Raw genomic sequence first — 7,804 nt, forward strand, 5'->3', positions numbered from 1 at the left:
CTAGAATACTAAAAGCATTCTCATTAAAATCAGGACAAAACAAAGATATTCACTGTATCACTTTTATTTAAAATTGTTCCAGAGGCACTTACCAATATAAATAAACAAATGGACAAGTGATTAAAAAAGAGGGGATATTATTTAAAGAAAATATGATAAAATTATAAGTTAGAAAATGTAAGAAATTTAACTAAAAATCTGTAACCCAGAAAGAATTCAGTAGGTGTTTGAGTACAAATTTAGTAAGCAATAATTAATAGGCTTGGGGTTCCTGGCTAGTTGGTGGAGTGTGCAACTCCAAGTGTGATCTTGGGGTTGTGAGTTTGAGACCCCACAATGGGTGTAGAGATTACTTAACAAAATAAAAAAAAAAAAAATCAATAGCCTTAGGGAAGCCTGGGTGGCTCAGTCAGTTAAGCATCCAACTCTTGATTTCCGCTCAGGTCATGATGTCATGGCGTGAGATCCAAGCCCCATGTTGGGCTCCGTGCTGGGCGTAGAGACTGGTTAAGATTCTCTCTTCCCCTTTCTCTCTATTTCTCCTCCCCACTTCTCTCCCTCTCTAAAAAAATTTAAAAAAATAAAAAAACAGGAGCTTGTTAAATATAAAAAGATTAGTTTGAAAATATAATGGAAGATTTACATTTTGACTGAGAAATTCCAATTCTGGGAATTTACCTCACCAATATGTTTGCAGAGTCATTCACTCCTTCAACCATTATTCCTGAGTGCTTATTCTTTCTTCATCAGATACTCTTCCGTATGCCAAGAATGCAAATGAGTAAACAATAAATTGGACAAAATGAAACGCAAACCAAAACCGAAACCCTTCCAATCTGGTGGTAGGAGGCAGATAGCAAATGTAATTGTAAAAGTAAATGATACAGCGTGTTCTAAGGTGGTGATTGCTAATAGAAAAGAGTTGAGCAGAGTAGGGAGCTTGGGAGTGCCAGGTGGCTGAGATGAGCTTCCTGGAGAAGAAAGGAGGTGACGAGGTGAGCCACGTGAATATGGGGTTAGTGGAGAGGAGCACAAAGTCTCTGGGGTAGAGTGGCGTGTGTGTGCACACAAAATGAGTTGTGTTTGTAATAGCGAAAGATGCAAAGGGTAAGTATCCGTGTATAGGGTACCAGTCAACACACTAAGGTTCATCTACCAGTGAGATGCTCTGCGGCTGTACGGAAGGATAAGGAACATCTACGAAGTAGGGAAAGATCACCAGGATATACTGTTGAGTGAAAGAAAGGAAGGAGCAGAATAGATTATGTGATGCTTTGTGTCAGAAAAGGAGGGAAATCAGTATTAGAAAGATATCAATTATTTCTCCATTAATTTATACATTTAATGTGGGCTCCCCAAAAGAAACAGAAAAGCTGGTTTTTAAGAGTCAAGAAGAGGGACGCCTGGGTGGCTCATTTGGTTAAGCAGCTGCCTTCGGCTCAGGTCATGATCCCAGCGTCCTGGGATCGAGTCCCACATCGGGCTCCTTGCTCTGCAGGGAGCCTGCTTCTCCCTCTGACTCTGCCTGCCCTTCTGTCTGCCTGTGTTCGCTCTCACTCTCTCTCTCTCTTACAAATAAATAAATAAAATCTTATTTTAAAAAAAAAAGAGTCAAGAAGATTACTTTTATTTATTTATTTATCTATTTATTTAATTTGAGAGAGAGCTCACCTGAGCAAGTGTGAGAGGGGGGAGGCAGAGAAGGAGAGAGAGATTCTCAAGCAGATCGTTGCTGAGCACGGAGCCTGATGTGGGACGTAAGCTCATGACCCTGAGATCATGACCTCGGCTGAAATCAAGAGGCAGATGCTTAACTGACTGAACCACCCAGCACCCCCCCTTTTCTTAAAGATTAAAGATTAAAGATCTCTCAAAGAGAGAGAGAGAGAGCACAAACAGGGGGAGCAGGGGAGGGAGAAGCAGACTCCCTGTTGAGCATGGAGCCCAGTGCAGGACTCCCTCCCAGGACCCCAGAATCATGACCTGAGCCAAAGGCAGAGGCTTAACCAACTGAGCCACTCAGGCACTCCTCTTTTTTCTTTTCTTTCTTTCTATTTTTTTTTTTTAAAGTAATTTCTGCATTCAATGTGGAGCTTGAACCCACAACCCAGAGACCAGGAGCCTCACCTCTACCAACTGAGCCAGGCAGGCACCCCTAAGGAAATTATCAAGAAAAGTAAGAAGTTGGGGTGCAGCCCCACCAGATTTTAAAACATACGTAGGGGTGTCTGGGTGGCTCAGGTGGTTGGGCGCCCAACTCTTGATTTCTACTGAGGTCATGATCTCAGGGTGTTAGGATAGAGCCCCTCATTGGACTCCATGCTCAGTGGGGAGTCCTCTTAAGATTCTCTCCCTCTCCCGCTGCCCCCACCCCTGCTCTCTTTCTCTCAAATAAATAAAGAAATCTTAAAATACTGTAAAACTATGGTAATTAAAGATCCTTTTTTGGGGGCACCTGGGTGACTCAGATGGTTAAGCCTCTGCCTTTGGCTCAGGTCATGATCCCAGGGTCCTGGGATCCAGTCCTGCATGGGGCTCCCTGCTCAGCGGGGAGCCTGCTTCTCCTTCTTCTGCTGCTCCCCCTGCTTGTGCTCTCACTCTGTCAAATAAATAAATAAAATCTTTTTAAAAAAATCATTTTTTGAGGGAACACAAATCAGTCAATAGAATAAGATAGAAGTTCCAGAAACAGCATCTGGAAACAAATGCATTTGTATCCTTCCTGCATTACTTATACTAAATAAACTTCAAACAGCTCTAAGATATAAATCTAAAATATGAAATCATAAAAGAATCAGACTAAAAAAATTTATAATCCTGCAGTGGGGTGGGTTTACTGAAGCATGACTCAAAACTCAGAAGTCATCAACTTTGACCACAATAAAAATCTCAAAATTTTTCACAGAGAAAATAACAAAATCAAAAAGACAATGAACAGAATACTATATGCAACACATATGCAGACAAATTTCCGTAACAGAAGAAAAACGTCTATAAATCAAAGTGCAAGACTAAAATCCTAGAGAGAAGCAGTCATGGGGTGTGAACAAAGAGTTCACAGGAAAGGAAATTAACATGGCTCTTAAATATATTGAAAGATGCTTAACCTCACTTAAAACTACAGCAAGATACCATTTAGACTCAATGATTGGCAAAGATAAAAAGAGTTTGATAACATATGTGGCTCATAACTCTCCTTATTGGACAGTACTGATCGAGACTGAGACCAATTCTACCTGGAGTTTGAGGTCACTGGGCTGCAGGGCCTGGAGGCCTCGCCCTTCTCTATCCGCCAGGACCACCGTGGAAGGGGCTGGGCCTCAGCGCTTAGGCAAGGATGCTCAGCCCGCCATACCTCTTATTGGTCGCTGCCCAAAAGATCAGCAACTCTGGTCATTCTTTTTCTCCATACTGCTTTGTCATTCCTGTCCTTTTTTTTTTTTTTTTTAAGATTTTATTTATTTATTTGGCAGAGGGAGATCACAAGTAGGCAGAGAGGCAGGCAGAGAAAGAGAGGGGGAAGCAGGCTCCCCACCGAGCAGAGAGCCTGATGCGGGGCTCGATCCCAGGACCCTGAGACCATGACCTGAGCCGAAGGCAGAGGCTTAACCCACTGAGCCACCCAGGTGCCCCTCCTGTCCCGTCTTAACAAACCCTTGCTCTCCACCCTCCCAAGGACCTTCTCACCTGGTCTTTTCGAAAGCTGCTTCTTGCTTAACAAAATCACCCACCATCTTGCTGCTCTTCCCATGACACAGCCCAGGGTTTACCTCTGGGGCCTGGCAGGTAAGGAAAATGCATGACGTGTGAAGGACTAATGGCAGGGGTTGGGGGAGAGTAGATGCCCACGTGCCCATTGCCTGTGGTGACAAAAGTGACAAGCTGGAGAGCCTAAGTGTCCTGAGCCAGCTTCATGTGCAGAATGTGGACTCAGTCCCACCAGGTCTCCAGTCGTTTCAAGAGAGGCAAGAAACCCTCCCACCCTGCTGGTGGGAAAGCCAACGGTGCAGGGCTGTGAAACTATGGACCGTGCCTCAGAAAGTGAAACCTAGAGCCACCGCGTCACCCAGGAGTCTACTCCTAGGTATGTAAGCAAACAGCTGGCACAAAAACTTGTATGTGAATGTTCGCAGCAGTAATATTCATAATGTCCCATGGTGGACACAGCCCGGAAGTCTGTCAGAGAATGACCGCATGAACACCATGTGGTAGGTCCATCCAATGGAATATGGTTCGGCCGTAGACATGTTGTGAAACGTGTCACAACATGATTGAGCTTCGGGAACGTTACGTTCAGCGACAGAAGCCCAGACATAAAAGTCCACTTATGTCATCTGTTCAACATGAAACGTTCCCAATGGGAGAACCCATAGAGAGAGATGATTGGTTGGTCACTGGGGTTCAGGCTGGAGCAGGAATGATTGCTCATGGGAACCAGTGTTCTTTGGGGGTTGAGAGGAGTGTTCTAGAATTAGGTAACAAAGACGGTTGTACAGCCTTGTGAAGGTAGTAGAAACCAGTGAGTTATACACATTAAAATGGAGAATCTTATGGTATGGGAGTTCTACCCCAGAAAAAACGATCAGAAAGAGACCTGCCATCTGAAACGTTGTGAGAAACCTCCTGAGCGTTTTCATGTGGACTTCATTTTCTGAGCAAGCAAAGCACGGCGGTGGGGGTTTGGCCTGTGGGCCTGCAGTTTGGAGCCTCTGTCGGAACAGAAGTCGGGCTGTTCCGTGAGGCCACGCCCCGCCCCGCCCCCTCCCCAGTGTTCCTTTGCCCTCCTTCCGTGCCCCTGGTGCACCTGCCTGAGGCTCCCTCCAGGCCATTATCTTCTAGAGTCTGGTCAAGACCCGTCTCCTCTGAAGTTCTTGCCTCACCCCTTCTCGGCAGCTTTGGGCCCAGACTTGCTTTCTCTTTCCCCTCGACCCAAGACCCTCCTTTGCTGTGCTGTCTGCGCGCCCCTGTGTCACACAGAGGAGAGCCTGCGTGCTCGGCTCCTGGCCTTCCCTCTCACCTCGGCACTCGGGCACTCCACTTCCCAACGTCCACAGCGCCGAACTGTGGACGTTGTGACCTCACCCCGTGTTTTGACACCCCCGGAGCCCTTTCTCTCCCTGGGGCCCCGCCCCTCCAGCTGTTGGCTCATTGCCAAGCTCACACTTCCTGTTCTTTACCTTCAGATGGTCTTCGACTCCCTCCTCCTGTCTTCACTTCCTTCCCCCTCCTGTGGGGTTGCCACAGTTCCCCAGCCCGACCACTCTCTCGACAACCCCCTGGCTTCTCTTGAGCTGTCTCTCTGCTGCACCTGTCGGGGAACCTCTACTCAGGGCAGTCTGATTGCTCTTCCTGTCCCTGGGGACACTGGGGCCCTCAGCTCTGCTGGAGAAAACCATGTCACCACAGAGTCCGGTGCCATAAATTCATGGACGTCAACCATAACAAGGCTTCGGAGACTACCCGTCGGGCGCTCTGTCTTCCTTAGGGGCTCACCCTGTCCGCTCCAGTCTCCCCAGACCTCCAGCCTCTCCTCTCACACACAGAAGCTGGAAGGCTTCAGACAGGGACCCCCCATCATCCTGCCATCCAGGTGCCCCTGACGGCACCCACATATTGCCTCCAAGGGGAAGACCTGTCCTTTTACCAACTGCTATGGGCTGAACGTTTGTATCCCACAAATGTCATAATGTTAAACCCTCATGCCCGATGTGATGGTACTAGGAGGTAAGGTCTCTGGGAGGTGATTAGGTCATGAGGGCCAAGCCCTCATGAATGGGATTAGTGTCCTTATAAAAGAGGGCCCAGAAGGCTCTCTGATCCTTCCACCATGTAATAATACAGTGTGCAACCTGGACTCCCAGCCTACAGGACCGTGAGAAATACATGTTTGCTGTTTGCAAATCTCCCAGTCTGTGGTATGCTGTCTTAGCAGCCCGCGTTGACTAAGGCACCGCCTAAGGCCATCTACCCCACCGCACAGGATCCCAAACCGGATTCCACCTTCGGCTCCTTCCTTGATGTTCTCTCGGGCTTCTCTGATGTCTCCCTACTGATGCCTCGCTAAGAACAAACAAGAGTCCCCACGTGTCTCCTCCCCCACTCCCTCTACCTTGGGTCTTTTTCCAGCAACTAGACCCTTCCCCTCTTAAGCCAAAGCACGTGTTGAAAGAGTTGTTTACACTGACTGCCTCAGTTTCCTGATACACCACTTCCTCCCCAAAGCAACCTGGCTTCTGCTCCCAATTCTACTGAAATTTTTCTTGGAGGTCATCACCAATCCTTTAATTACTCAATCTAACTGACACTTCTAAGTCAGGAGCTCATTTGGCTTCTCTGCAGCCGCTAACCTCCCAGAGACCTGCCCTGTGGCAGGTAGTGGGATAGAAGGGTCTGAGGGAACTCGCCAGAGAGACATTTAATCAGCCCTGGAGAGAGTCAGGAAGGGCTCCCTGGAGGACAGGGACACCAGGGCAGAGCCTGAAAATACGAGTATAAGTTGGCCAAGCAGAGAAGGGGAGCGAGGGCATGTTAAAAAAGTGGGAAGAATTCCAGAATTTGTGAAACTGAAAGAAGTTGAACATCCTGGAATCTGAACTGGGAGACGGGTTACAAAGGACTTTGAAGGTCATGTTGAAGAGTTTGCTGTTTGGTGCTCACACTGGCAGCACATATACGAAATTTGGAACGGTGCAGAGAAGATCAGCGTGGCCTCTGCTCAAGGGACAACACGCAAATTCGTGAAGTGTTCCGCATATTAAAAAAAAGAGTTTGCCGTTTGGATTTTAATCTGGAGGCAATGGGAATACATATGTGACCTAAAGGAGAAGTCAGTGAGCTTTTGATATAATGGGCCCCATGGTAGGTATTTTAGACTATTGCAACTTTCCACTTCTGCTGGGATAGCAGGAGAGAAGCCATAGGTCATAGTGTAACTCTGTTCCAATAAAGTTTTCTCTATGCACACTGACATGTGAATTTCATATAGTTTTTAAAGCAATATATTTTTATTTTATTTAATAAAAAAAATTTTTTTAAAGATTTTATTTATTTATTTGACAGAGAGATCACAAGTAGGCAGAGAGGCAGGCAGAGAGAGAGGAAGGGAAGCAGGCTCCCTGCTGAGCAGAGAGGCCAATGCGGGACTCAATCCCAGGACCCTGGGATCATGACCTGAGCCAAAGGCAGCGGCTTAACCCACTGAGCCACCCAGGCGCCCTTAATAAAAAAATTTTTTTAAAGAAAGAGCAGGTGCACATATGCATGAGCAGGGGTGGGAGAGGGAGACTCTGAAGCAGGCTCCACACTGGGTATGGAGTCTGACATGGGGTTCAATCTCAGATCATGACCTGAGCTGAAATCAAGAGTCACTGACTGAGCCACGCAGACGCCCCCTGAATTTCATATAACTCTTAAAAGTCACGGAATACATTCTTCTTTTGAATTTTTTCCAACCACTTAAAAATGTAATAACCAGGGGTGCCTGGGTGGCTCAGTGGGTTAAAGCCTGTACCTTCGGCTCAGGTCATGATCCCAGTGTCCTGGGATTGAGCCCCACATCAGGCCTCCCTGCCCTGCAGGGACCCTGCTTCTTCCTCCCTCTCTCTGCCTGCCTCTCTGCCTACTTGTGATCTCTGTTTGTCAAATAAATAATATCTTTTTTTAAAAAAATGTAATAACCAGTCTTAGCTCAGGGGCGATACCAAAACAGGCAGCGGTCTGGCTTTGGCCTACAGGCTGAAGTTTGCCACCCCCGACGGGAAACAAGGGGCTGATGTACCAGAATTGGGCTTCAGAGGATGGGGTG

At 47.1% G+C, this 7,804-nt stretch overlaps 1 long non-coding RNA gene and 1 other non-coding gene across 2 annotated transcripts; one reads left to right on the top strand and one right to left on the bottom strand.

The window, feature by feature from the left end:
- Positions 1 to 678: 678 nt before the first annotated feature.
- Positions 679 to 5,077, bottom strand: LOC123393101. Its single transcript, XR_006607836.1, has 3 exons — positions 5,018 to 5,077; positions 3,688 to 3,779; positions 679 to 755 (listed from the first exon to the last, which is right to left on the bottom strand). It is a non-coding gene; the product is annotated as an uncharacterized LOC123393101 (long non-coding RNA).
- A 1,572-nt stretch (positions 5,078 to 6,649) lies between these two features.
- LOC123393112 lies at positions 6,650 to 6,757 on the top strand. Its single transcript, XR_006607843.1, has one exon. It is a non-coding gene; the product is annotated as a U6 spliceosomal RNA (small nuclear RNA).
- The last annotated feature ends 1,047 nt before the right edge of the window (positions 6,758 to 7,804 follow it).

The sequence above is a fragment of the Mustela putorius genome, unplaced genomic scaffold (genome assembly GCF_011764305.1).
Source record: "Mustela putorius furo isolate JIRA1106 unplaced genomic scaffold, ASM1176430v1.1 tig00000738_pilon_pilon_pilon, whole genome shotgun sequence".
Taxonomy (NCBI): domain Eukaryota; kingdom Metazoa; phylum Chordata; class Mammalia; order Carnivora; family Mustelidae; genus Mustela; species Mustela putorius.